Here is a 13,073-nt window from a genome sequence, read left to right as displayed (position 1 = left end):
CTTGATATTAGAGAGAGTATCCCATGATTATTTACTCTTCTACATAAAGTTAGTAATTAGTGTCACTGGCTTAAAGTAAAATTACCAAAGATAAGTCCCTTTAAGTCTCCGAGCCTTTAAAAAAATGTGTCTTTCTTGTACATCTTGGCATTTTTACCAGGTAATAATAGTTCAAACCCAAAAGGAAAATGCTAATTCATTCTAGTCCCAGATCAAAAAGCATTGAGAACTGTAGAAACACTGGCCCTTACTCGGTAATGTAATTTCTATATTTTTCTCTATATGCCTCCATTTTGACTCTCTGTTTCCTCACAATTTCTTTTTCTGCCTTAAGAACAGTTTATTTTGTGCCTTAAAGATCAGTTGGTTTTCTTTTGGCACCAGTAGTAAAAGCACTGGTTTCCCTTTTTCCCTGAAGGTCAACTGTATAATGTGTTAACTTGCCACTGGCTGTAGGCCTAGGAGTCTGTGACTGCACTTGATTCTGGGTCAGTCTTCAAGGGGAATGACTTCCCACTGTTGTTCAGGGAGTATAGATATTTGGGTTGGAAACGGACTATTTCCTTTTAGTGTAAAAGGGAAGTGTAGTGATCATACCATAACTGTTACTCGCAGTGGTGCTGCCTAGGGAGTGAGTGCATCTCAAACTGAAATGACCTTACTGTGTAATCTGGCATGGAAAAAGTTGACTAGAAAAGGAATCCTGTCCATTTAACAACTGGAAAAATATATGCAGCTGTGTATTTGAGATCACAGGCGAGCAGTGGAAAACTCCTTGGGTTTCTCTCAGGGCAGTGGGGAAAAGATAAAATTGAGTGAGGAGCAAGATCTAGAATCTGGAATCGATACGTAGCAATTGTTAGTAGTATACTTCCAGCTAAAAATAATGCGGAGTGTACTCACTATCTGTTCTGTCCATTCATGTTAGTATATAGTGTCTGTCTTTACCTGAGACATTGCTGATGGCACCGGAAGAGCCTTTAAGATTACATAGCACAAGCTCCTTAGCACTCTTCTAGAGGAGTCTGAGAATGAATAATTATATATTTTAAAGTGGACACTTTTTTTTAGACCAAAAGTTATTAATTTACTGTGATTCTAGTTAGTGAACAATAAACAGGCATTTATTTACTATCTTTTGATATTTGTATGGTTGGTGGTATATAGTGAAAAATGTGCCTCACAGCAAATTTTTATAGCCACATTTTATCCTCTGGCCTTTACATGCACATTTTAAGTTCCTAAAAGCTAACTATTTACTGAAAGTACCTGGACATCAATATTTGGTATGCTGCAGTATCAAAGTCAGGTTTCATTGAAGACTTTATGGAAAATTATTACATAAGGGCCATCCCCATCTTATGAACACAACGTATAAATGCCTAACAGCCAACCAGCCCGCAACGGAGCTGGAGGCTCAAATTCTACTTCTTCACCTCTTAATATAGTGTGGTCTATAGAGTAGGAACGTCACCATCACCCAGCATGGTCTATGTGGTAGGAACATCACCATCACCCAGGAGCTTGTTAGAAAGACATAGCCTCAGGCACCACTCCACACCTCCTGAATCTGCTTTTTAACATGACCCCCAGGTGATCCTATATGCACATTTAAAATCTAAGAAGCCCTGCTCTCCTCTACCCCCATAGGAGGAACGTAGATTGCCTGGATAGTGCCACTTTTTTGAGGTAGAGAAGGGGCAGCATTGCAGAATGGTGATGAGTATAGGTTCTGGAGCCAAACTGCTTTGCTTTGAGTTCCAGCCCTGACATTTACTGTCTGTGCAACTTCAGATAAGTTACTTAACCATTTCTCCCCCTCATCGTGAAATGAGAGTGGTACTACCTCATGGGTTTTTGTGAGGGTTAAATGAGTTTAAAATATGTCAGGTGTTTAGACTCACGTCTGTCCATAGTAGAAACTAGGGGAGTGTTACTGTTGTTGTCACCCGTCATGGTCATCATTATCACCAAAGTGCAGCTGTAGTGAAGAATACTACCCCCTTCACGCTGCAGGAGCCATGTCCCAATAGTACATTCAAAATGTGTTTCCCACAGAAATTGTAGTATAAATGGTGGTTACGTGTCATTTAAACAAGACTGTCAGTACCATACTGCTGGTACACTATGTGTATTTGTACCACCAAAAGGGGAGAAATGTTTCAGATTCTAGGAGCTGGCAAACTGCCTCGTAGAACAGAAACTATTGGTAAATTGCAAACTGCCTATGTTAGGGTTTTCAATTAAGTCATATATTTGATAGCCAAATATAGTGGAACTCAATCTATTTAGGAAGGCAAAACAATTTAAGAAAATTTCCTAAATTTCTTCCATTGTTGTCATGGTCCCCTCCTCATCTAATATATATTTTTGTTTTAGCTCACATGCTAGAGTAATTTACTTTGAATTTGTTAAAATACATTTGTTACAAAAATTGCTTTTTTTGTGAAGCAAGGCACTACGGATTAATGATTTTTAATAACCCCACTGTACATCAGATTGAGATAAATGGAAGGGAATGAACTAGAATGGTTAGTGGTTTTAGTGCCTGGTTGTTGTTGTTTTGTTTTTTGTTTTTTGTTTTTTGTTTTGCATGGTATAAAGCTATATGGAATAAGACTTCAGTGTCAGCAAGTTAGGACTTTTTTCTTGTTTTTTTTTTCCTGGCTGAGATGAAAACCAAGCCTGACATTCGACATAGAGCAATAATAATAAAAAAAATGCATAAGTCCCTGGAGATGTGGAATGTGCTGATATCAGAGCCGATATTCTCCAAGGCCAGAATTCCTGAAAAAGGAAAAATTGCTTTTAAGTGGTAGGTCATTTTCTCACCTGCTTTGAAGCCTGCTGGGTTAAATATGAGAGTTCAAAGTAAGGGTAGCCAGCAAACCAAATGAACTGGAATCTGATTCTGCTTATCTGAAAGGAGCTTCTTTATTTAAGAGCAGCACTGCCCTCTCCTTAGAGAACCAATCTTCATCTACTCTGGCCCCTTTCATTTCTCTCTTGCAAGAAAAGCTTTCTTCTTAGTAAGCCTTGGGAGGGCGTTATCACAGCAGTGAAGACTAAAGATGGTCTTTGGGGATTTCACTAACTTGCTGATGAATTCAGGCTTGTGGCATGTGACTTTAGTACTTTGAATTCAGAAGTGTGTTTGAATATAAAAATCCTTAGTTGGGTTTTAACTAAATAGGATAGCCTTTGCAACTTGGCAGAAAAAGGTGTTAGTGGGTAAAGACAGGAATAAAAAAGATTCCCAAATAAATTGTTTGTTTCACTAAAGCAAACCTCTGTTGAAATCTGTTTCACTGAACACATATTGTAGCTGTGCTGAGGTGGGAATGGGCCCTGTTTCCACATATTTTTACTAATCTTTATGTGGGAAAATGTGGTTGGACATGCCAGTGATGAATTTCTGAGCAACTCATAATTGGCTGGCTCCACTGTAACTAGGGCCTAACAATCTGCTTGATTAATTCTTTAAGGACTACATTAGCCAAGTTGCATGATTTCCAAAGATATAGAAGGTCAGATGCTATACTAACAAAAGACCTTTCTACAGAATGTCTCACTGGGATTTCTTCAGCCCCTTCCCAAAAATAATTAATATTTTTCTCCCCAAATTACATTTTTAAGAATAATAAGCAGAAATAAATGGCCAAGTGTGTTTTACTGAAAAGTGATCAAAACTTTTGAGGTTTGTACACTATTCTCATGATTTTTTCCAGGGCAAAGATCATCCTCGTAACTAGGGAAGTTGGTAGATAATTATAACTTTATATTGAGAAACATACTGGTAGAAAAAAATATATTATTTTTAAAGGTTCCTAATTTTCCATTGTCATAACAAGGGACATGAAATCTGTTCATAGGTGAAAGTAATTTTTTATATTCTCCATCTGACTTCATTCATAATGAAAACCTATGATAGTTACATCCCTCTTTCTTAAATAGGGTCACATTCAGAAATTCAGCCGACAAGGAAAATAAGTCTCTTTACTTTGTTTGAAAATGGATTATTTTTCAAAGCTTTGAGACTTCTTTGGTTCCTAAGAACTGACATAGCTTTTAAAACATTTTTGAATTGTAACCAAGCTTATATTCGCATAAAATATTGTTCTGTAACCATGCTATTTCTACAGTAATATATCTGAGGTATTTCCCAGAGATTATACTGATAATAAAGGAGCCCATTGTGTGACAGGTCAAAAAATGTTAAATGTTTATATTTTTGTTTCTTTGCTAGTGCCACTGAAGTCTTTATTTGGGCAATCTAGCATGTTCCAATTATGATTTTCTTAATAAATAGGGGTATTTCTAGCAAGAGAAAAGATGTTCTCTACTTCCACTAAGGGCATTTCTCATGCTTCATTCTCATTGTTCCCCTTCAAAAAGAACCAGACTGAGAAGTTTGTGAAATTGCTGATGTTCTTCTTTATCCATATTTTCTGAGTACTAAATTCTTCTTTTCAAAGGCAGGAAAAAAAAGAATAAAAGTTAATGTACTTTTTTTTTTAAATGCTTATTTATTTTTGAGAGAGAGAGAGACAGAGCGTGAGTGGGGGAGGGACAGAGAGGGAGACACAGAATCTGAAGCAGGCTCCAGGCTCTGAGCTGTCATCACAGAGCCCAACGCGGGGCTTGAACTCACAAACCGCAAGATCATTACCTGAGCCAAAGTTGGATGCCCAACCAACTGAGCTACCCAGGTGCCCTGGCAATGTACTTTTTAATGCATGTCTGTATTCCTTCTCCAGGGTTTAATTCAGTTTTGAAGTTTATGGAAAGCACTCTCTTTCCCAATTAACATGTGCCTGTCAAGTATGAAGTTCACAAAAGCTCACCCTGAATTTATTGGCAGTATATTTAATCATCCTTTCCCCCTCAAAGTGAACATCTCAATGCCAAAGTTTAGAACATCCTGTCACTAACTGCTGCTGATCTATTGATTGCTTAATCATTAGCACTTGGGGCAAAGTGGACTGCATAACAGTTTTTGGAAGAGCTGCGCTTAGATATTGATGTAAATTGCTCACTCCAAACCCATTACATGAGTGATATTAAAATTCATGTTAGGAAACCTACTGATTTTTCTTTCAGAAAACATCTTTGTTTTTTGCAGACCCAGCATAGTCCTCTAAATGGAGAGAATAATGGGAATGCAGAATAAAATTATAATCTTGGGGAATAGTTTTTATTGGCTTGTTTCTTGAGTCGAACTTTGCTCCTTCTCCCACCAATCAAATTACTAATACTCAAAGGAAATAAATTTGTACTACTACTTAATATATTATGATTTTAAACCAGGAGTAATTTAGATTTCTGTTAGTTATTATCTCTTCTCTCAATAGTGTGTACATATATTCTCACTTATTCTTACCTGAGCCATTGCAAGACAGACTGTGGTTTTCCAGCTTTACAGATGGGGAAGTTCGAGTCATTCAAGTTAAGCAATTTGCTTGAAATCATACAGTAGATAGCCCTTTAGTCATGATATATATGCTTGGTTTCAATAATATGTCAGTTCACGACTCACACCAAAGCAAATACAAAAGAATAAATTTCAAACTAAATATAGTAATGGTAACGGGATATAGAATGATAGAATGGTGATAGTAACGTGGTTTTGCTAGAGAAGTCTTACTATAGGAGATGAATTTGGAGGTTTTTTTTTTTATTGCAGCATTTTTTTAAATTTTATTTTTTATTTTTTAAAATTTACATCCAAATTAGCATATAATGAAACAGAGTTTTAAATGAAAAGGCTGATACTGATTTTCAGAAAATAGAAAGGACACTTAGGTTGCAAAAATGCTTCCTGCAAAAATAAAAATATAAATATACAAACTGCCTGGGGAACTCTTCACTCTTCACAGTATTAGTTTATTTGATGAACTCTGATGCTTTAAAATAAAGAATGCCCATTTGCTTTTCTGTCTTCAAACTGGTTCATTTTCATTTCATTCCTTTTCTTGCTAGTAAGTCACTTAAGAAAGAAGAACACTGTTTGGTTATTTACATCACATACTCAGACAACTGTATAAAGAACTTAAGTCTTTCTAACTTTTGGAAATGTGCAGTAATACTAAAGAAACAGTAGATGCTGGTTTGTAATGATTCAGAGGGAATTTGACTCTCTGAAATGGTAAAAAAAAAAGTTTTAATACAAAGTGCAAATGTATACGCTATGTTTCAATATCACTCTTCTTTCAAAATCAAAGGGTAAGTTTGTGAAGAATTAGGGAGGGAAGTTTAACTGAGCAGAATAAACTTTTGGTCTAAAATTTAACTTGTGGGTATTTTTTGGCTAACATGGGGATTTTAGATAGTAAAGGTACTTCTAGGAGCTGTTATCAATAGGTAGGGAACTTGGGAGGTGTCTGGGTGGCTCAGTTGGTTAAGCATGAAACTATGGCTCAGAAACTATGTGCAGACAGCTCAGAGCCTGGAGCCTGCCTCGGATTCTGTGCCTCCCTCTGTCTCTGTTTCTCCCCTGCTTGCACTCTGTCTGTATGTCTCTCTCTCTCTCAAGAATAAATAAAGATTAAAAAAAACATATAAAAATAAATAGGGAACTTGGGTGTGTTCTTTAATGCTGATAAGGCCTCAATACAAGATTGGGTGTTAATGGTGCTCTTTCCAAATTAGAGGAAAAAATAAAATTATCTGCCTTAGTTCTATAGTGGCATTAGATTGAAGCCAGCCTCAAGAAAAGAAATTATTTTGGCTTTAGGTGATGCTCAACAAAATTAAGAGAACTGATATTCAGAGAGTTCAGACCACATAATTACCCTCTCAATCTCATCCTGTAATTTCAGGCATTCTGAAAATGAAATGTATATGTGTTATTCAAAGTGTCGAAAAGGCTATATTCTTATTGAGTACTTGTATATCACCAATAGGATATACAGAGAGAGAAGCAGTTTGGGGAAGAATTTAAAAGGGAGCATATTCTCACACCCTTTGGTAGGAACACGCCAGCTCTTGTTTTCATGTGTTCAATACGCCAGAGTCCCAGTTTCTTTCTGAAGCCAGAGTTCAAGCTTTTATGCCCAGGTAGCAGGAGCTTTACAATTAAATTTTAATCCCTTAGTGTTTGTTAGACTCTTATCTAGACTATAGCGACGACTATTCTTGGCAAGCAAAGACATTGCTGTTTTTCCTTCAGTCACAATGAGATAGAAAAATGTTCTCTGGCTGGGGTGTAGATGAAGGCACTTTACTAATCTTATGCATAATTCATCTTTGGTTGCTGAGGTACTCAGAGTTGAAACTTTGCCCTCTGATAAAATTCAGCTGGATTTTTTATTTACTTGACTCTGATCCCTTTGGATTTAGCCCTTTATGGGAGCCTAGGGATTGTAACTCAGCTAAGTCCTAGCTGTGTAGACTTTTCTTATTAATTTGCTCTTGCTGTATTTTAGCTATTGTTAAGACCGCCTTTAACAACAACAGCAACAACAGCTGTACTAAGAACATGCAGTTCAGAGTCCTGGATACTCTGAGAAGATTCTTCTTTCAGTATTGGCTTATTGACTGGAAGGACTCCAATAGGGCTCATCTTAGTTTGTTTTCAAAGTTTAGTTTTTAAAGAGCCTCAGCATTTAAAAACATGCTAACTGTTGTCCTATAACATGCTATAGTATGGTAGTGATTATTCTGTACTGTACTCCCAAGTTTTCCATATTCAACTTCATTATTTTAAGATGTTACTACTAATGAACTTGTTTCTTCCTTCATTCAGTGAACAAATGTGTTATCAGGTACCTTTATGAAATATAAAACACAACTTGTTCACAAGTAACTTGTAGTCTAACCGTAGGGGGTTTGAGACCGGCAAGGGATGCATTCGTGTAAGACAGAGGCTGCTGCCACGGCGATAGATTAGCTCACCCTTGCATGTTTATTCATCTGACTGGAAGTAGCTGAGGAATTATTTTCACGTGCCTCACATAAGATGTAGTGACCTAAAAAGTCATTTGAGACTCAGAGAGGAGTTTTCCCTTTAGATCTAGGCTTTGTTTAGTCAGGGGTCCTTTCAGTCAAACAAGGCAGATAAGGGAGTCTCTATTTTATTCTCTTTCAAACAGGAGACACATAGGACTTTCATCTTTACACCTAACTGATGAAGTTCATGTCTTTATAAACTGTGGTACTCATTATGTCTATCTGAATAGTTTAAACTTCATCAAAAAGTGAAGTGCTCCACAATTCAAAATTGAAATAAGAAAGGTCTTGCCTCAAGAGTCACATAGTAGTCGCCACAGTAGCATAAGACAGAGGCCTCTCTCACACTTACACTTCCATCGTCCTCTTTTATAACCTCTCATTGCTAATAATGACAGACTGATAAGGGTTAAAGGCCATTCTGGTTTAGAATATGAAACAGTATGATGTCATTGTGAAGCAGAATGGGAGAACAAGAGTTAGGACTAAAATTAGTTGGGTCTGTGGCCATGTGGGAAAGATGGGAAAGAGCCACTCCAAATTTCCCAGAGCCTACCGTTAATGTTAAAGCTGCATCCTGCAGTGACTGATTCTGAACATAGGCACATGTTAATTTTAAAAAATCATAAAAGGTTATTGGGGTAGGCACTGAAATAAGGTTCCAGAATTCCCCAAGCTGAATTTTGCCAATCAATTCTGCATCCTGACAATTCTATCTTTTTATAAGGAGAGCCACCAAGATTTTCCAAGTAACTAAAAAATATTTCCAATCTTCTTTGGGCTCAATCAAATATATGTGCTGGCTAGGTCATTAGGGATGACCTTGGAATACATATTTCAGAATAGGCACAGGGGAGCTGTGCCTTGGGGAGCTTATACTAATTAGGCGTGTAATCAATAAATATGATAATATGATGGAAGCATATGGAGTGGAAGAGTAGGCCTAAGGTTGTACTAGGGGTCAAAGAATATACTGATTTAACTCAGTGTGACAGCAGAAGAAAGGAAGTGGGATGATTTGAACAATGACTTAGAGGCAGAAGACTGCAGATCAGGCTTCAGAATTTACTGGTGACTGTTCTCTAAGAGTCCATCTGAGCTTGCTCTATCTGATGGAATAAGTAGAAATTATTAGTGTTTGGGTAGGTTAACAGAAAATGTATCTCTGGATAGTGAGTTAGATGCATGACAGGATCTTCCAGTTCAGAAGTCTGATTTGTAACATGCTAATAAGGAGTCACATTCATATTTCTGGGTTGTAAGGAGCCCACTCTCATCCATTCACCTGTGTTCTCGTTTATCCTAGACCGTGTCTGCTAATGCTAGGTCTCTAGAGAAAGAGTTAAGTCGACTCCAGGCCCCCTGAGTTCCTACCGCCACCAATTCCCTTAGGACTTGGACAAAGATAATGAATACAGTTACTTAAAAAAATTTTTTAACTTTGATCTTTCAGATGGCATTGAGAGTAACCGTATCTTTTGTTTGGTGTCAAGCTCCCTGTTGAATTATTTTTTTTAACGTTTATTTTTATTTTTGAGAGAGAAAGAGAGACAGAGTGGGAGTGGGGAGGGGCAGAGAGAGAGGGAGATACAGAATCCAAAGGAGGCTCCAGGCTCCGAGCTGTCAGCACAGAGCCCGAAACAGGGCTCAAACTCACAGACCATGAGATCATGACCTGAGCTGAAGTTGGACTCTTAACTGACTGAGCCACCCAAGTGCCTTGAATTATTATTTTTTTAATTGCTTTTGAGCAATAACTTTTTCTTTGGTTGCTTAACTGGTCGTACAAGTTAAGACTTCTATCTCTATGTCTATTTTATAATAGCTGCCCTGAGAGAGCAGATGAAAAATAATAAGTCAGTTAGATATTTTATGAGTACTGAAATCCCTTCCATTCAGAAATGTAAATAAAATAAGCAGCATGAGCAATCAGCTTATGGCAGAATCCGTGGGTTTATGTTACATAGGGAAATTATAGTGCAACCTGAAACACACTTCTTAATGAACTCATAGTGGTGTCACAGTTGAATGAAACCCTTGAGCTTTTTTCTGTCGTGAAGGGTTTCAGAAATCACTTTTTATAAATTGCCTAGGGTAGGAGGAAAAAACTAAGATGATACCAAAAAATGCCGTCACTGTTAAGTGGCTGCCTCCCAGCACCAAATTGTGCCAGTTAAGTAAAGCAAAAACATAGGATACTGCTCACCTGTGGGCTTATTCAGTGTATGTGTATGTGTATGTGTATGTGTACATACATGTGCGTGTGTATTCTAATGCAGCTGACCCTTGAACAACACAGGAGTTATGGGCACTGACCTGCTGTGCAGTCGAAAATCCATCTTTTGATTCTCCAAAAACTTACTGTTTACCAGAACCCACATCAATAACATAAATGGGGGTGGCTTGGGTGGCTCAGTTGGTTGAGGATCCGACTTTGGCTCAGGTTGTGATCTCACGGTTCGTGAGTTTGAGCCCCATATCAGACTCTCTGCTGTCAGCACGGAGCCCACTTTGGCTCCTCTGTCCCCCCTCTCTCTCTGCCCCTCCCCCTCTTGTGCTCTCTCTCTCAAAAATAAATAAACATTTAAAATATATATATATTAAAAAGTAACAGTTAACACATATATTGTATATATATTCTGTATTCTTATAATTAAGAAAATCATAAGGTAGAAAAAAATACATTTACAGTACTGGACTGTATTTATTTTAAAAATCTGCATATAACTGCACCCATGCAATTCAAACCAGTGTTGTTCAAGGGTCAGCTTATTCTTTTTCTGAAAAAAAAACACAAGGAAAATGCTGTGGAAGGACAGGTTGCCCTTGTGATTTTTGTCCCCAGAAGTTGAGAAAGCTCAGTTAGGAAGTATGACAGGAGCTTGGTAAATAGCTCTGTTTTTACCTTCACAAATGCAAGAAGCCAGAGACCTAACTGAAAGTCAGGAAATTGGAATTTGTCTCTTGTCTGGCAGCCTCTTTATCTGGCAGCTTGTAGCACACAAGAACTATCTTCTCACTTATCAGTTAGCTGGTTTTGTAGTTCCTAAAGTTCTTTCTTCGCTCTCCTCCTATTCGCTGTGGCCTTGGAGGTGATGAATCCGCTAGCCACAAAAAGTCCAGTATGTCAAACGGGACATAGGGGCCAGTCAAGCTCTAAGGTTGGGAATGAGGGAAAGAAACACATATTTTTAATTTCATATTATTTCTTTTTTAAATTTTAATTTCTTAAGCATTTGGCTTGATTTATGTCAGATTCTGGGCTTGGAAGCCTACATGAATGCATCACAGTTCTGGATAGAATACTTCATGTCTCTTATTTAGCCTAGAATCTCAAATGGTAGTGAGTTGTAGTTAACACTTAGCATTTGTGAGGCTTTACAGTGGAGCTCTCTTTTCGTCCCTGTATGTGTAACAAACGGCCTCATCCTTGTGCTTTCCCATAGGTACCCCCGTGTTTACTGACCTAGAGCAAGATGCTGTGTGGCCCTAAGGGGCTCTGCACCATCTGACAGTCTAGGCATATGCCGCTAGCTCACATTATTTAAGCCCTTATCTCAGCGTTCTGATTTCTCTGTAGTCCCCAGTGTATATAATATGTACTTGCTTGAAATTCCTTATATATTGCTTGCACATTCTTGCTTCTAAGTTTCAGCACATACCAAGGCCTTTGCTTTAGAACGCATTCTCTGACTGCCCTCCACCAGTCCATACCTTATCTTTTAAGACTCCAACTCAAAAGTGAGTCCTGGAGAAAGTCTGAGTAATCTCTTCCACCTGATTGCTTTATTCGGAGACTTCTGTTTCTCGGCCCATTCCTCAGACTGGTTTCCCTTTGTGATTGTTTCTTGTGTACATTGTCACCCAACGAGCATGATGATACTAGGAATGACAATTTTCCTCTGTCCTCTTGTCTTTGTTTAATACACACAAACATTTTGAAGGCCTGCTAACAGCCTGCTCAGTTTTCCCTGAGTTCTAGTCCACCTTCCATACCTTTTCCCTTGACATCAGAGCTAAATTCCTGGAGAAACAGGACACATTCAGGACTTGGCCTCCACCTCAGCATGTGTGTGGCAGCCTGCTGAATAGGTCCCTACAAATAGGAAGGATCTAACCCTTTGGTTTCAACGTCTCTGCATTCTACTCAGACGCCTTCACGAAGTAGATGTGGGATCAGAAATAGGTCTGAGGATGGGAGTAGGGAAATTTTTAATGAATGATTTTTCCTTCCTTTTTACATAAGACCCATGAAGCTGCTGTCGTCAGCAGCTCACCCGACACTCTCCTGCTCTGCCTCTTTTCCAGAAGTCAGGGTTAGTTTAAGAAAAAGCCTCTTGCTAGAAGCCATGACCTCGTACTTTTATCCCCTCCATCTGGTGTGCGGCCTCATGGGGCTGTGCTGCTATGCAGGAGGTGAGCAGTGGAATTCTTTAGATGATGACTTCTGAGCCCACATGCGGAGGCAGTGGGGGTAGGGAGCAGGGAGAGCAGTGAGAGCCAAGATCGATGGACCAAAAAGTAAGGTTTGCTCTGGGACAGATCCTGACTATAGGTAGGCTTTTTCATGAGGTGTCCTTCCCCTAATTCAAGTGGGGGCCCGGGTCTATGATGGATGAACACTGTGTTCCTGCAGTTTTCCCTTCTGCCTTCACAGTTGGGGTGCGGGAGTGGGATAGGTAGGGTATGTGCAGGCTTATGCTGTTTCTGAAGGAATGCATTCCACGGTTGAACAGGGAAGGGTTCCCCTTGCACACATCCTCTCTTAGAGCTGCTTTGTCTCACTGTCTTGGACCCACACAGAAGTCCAGATTTTGAATGAGGGTGGGAGGAGGGGTTGAAAGGAGCAAAAGTTTTTGATCAAGTAAAAATCTGTTGTCTGCCTCATCTTGTAGGGGTTTCTCTGCAGGGTGGATTCTCCTTGCCTTGGTGTAGATAAATTACCTGTCTCAGCTGGAGGTCCCAGGACTTTTACCAGGCCATGAGTAGGCATCTGGCCTGGGGTAAGACATTTTTTTTTTTTTAGCACTCTCATTCCCTGTTCTTACTTTCCTAGCCCAGGGGTTGACAGCCATTTAAAAACAGAGTGAAATCTCAAAGGAAATTCTAATACATACATTAGAAGC

The 13,073-nt window shown here is 38.8% G+C and overlaps 1 protein-coding gene across 1 annotated transcript in view; it reads left to right on the top strand.

Annotated features, from left to right (window-relative positions):
- ST7L (suppression of tumorigenicity 7 like) overlaps window positions 1-13,073 on the top strand; it is an 82,122-nt gene that overhangs the window by 60,308 nt on the left and 8,741 nt on the right. The window lies entirely within an intron of this gene.

This window comes from Prionailurus bengalensis, chromosome C1, assembly GCF_016509475.1.
Source record: "Prionailurus bengalensis isolate Pbe53 chromosome C1, Fcat_Pben_1.1_paternal_pri, whole genome shotgun sequence".
Classification (NCBI taxonomy): Eukaryota; Metazoa; Chordata; class Mammalia; order Carnivora; family Felidae; genus Prionailurus; species Prionailurus bengalensis.
This window is presented reverse-complemented; position numbering and strand designations above follow the sequence as displayed.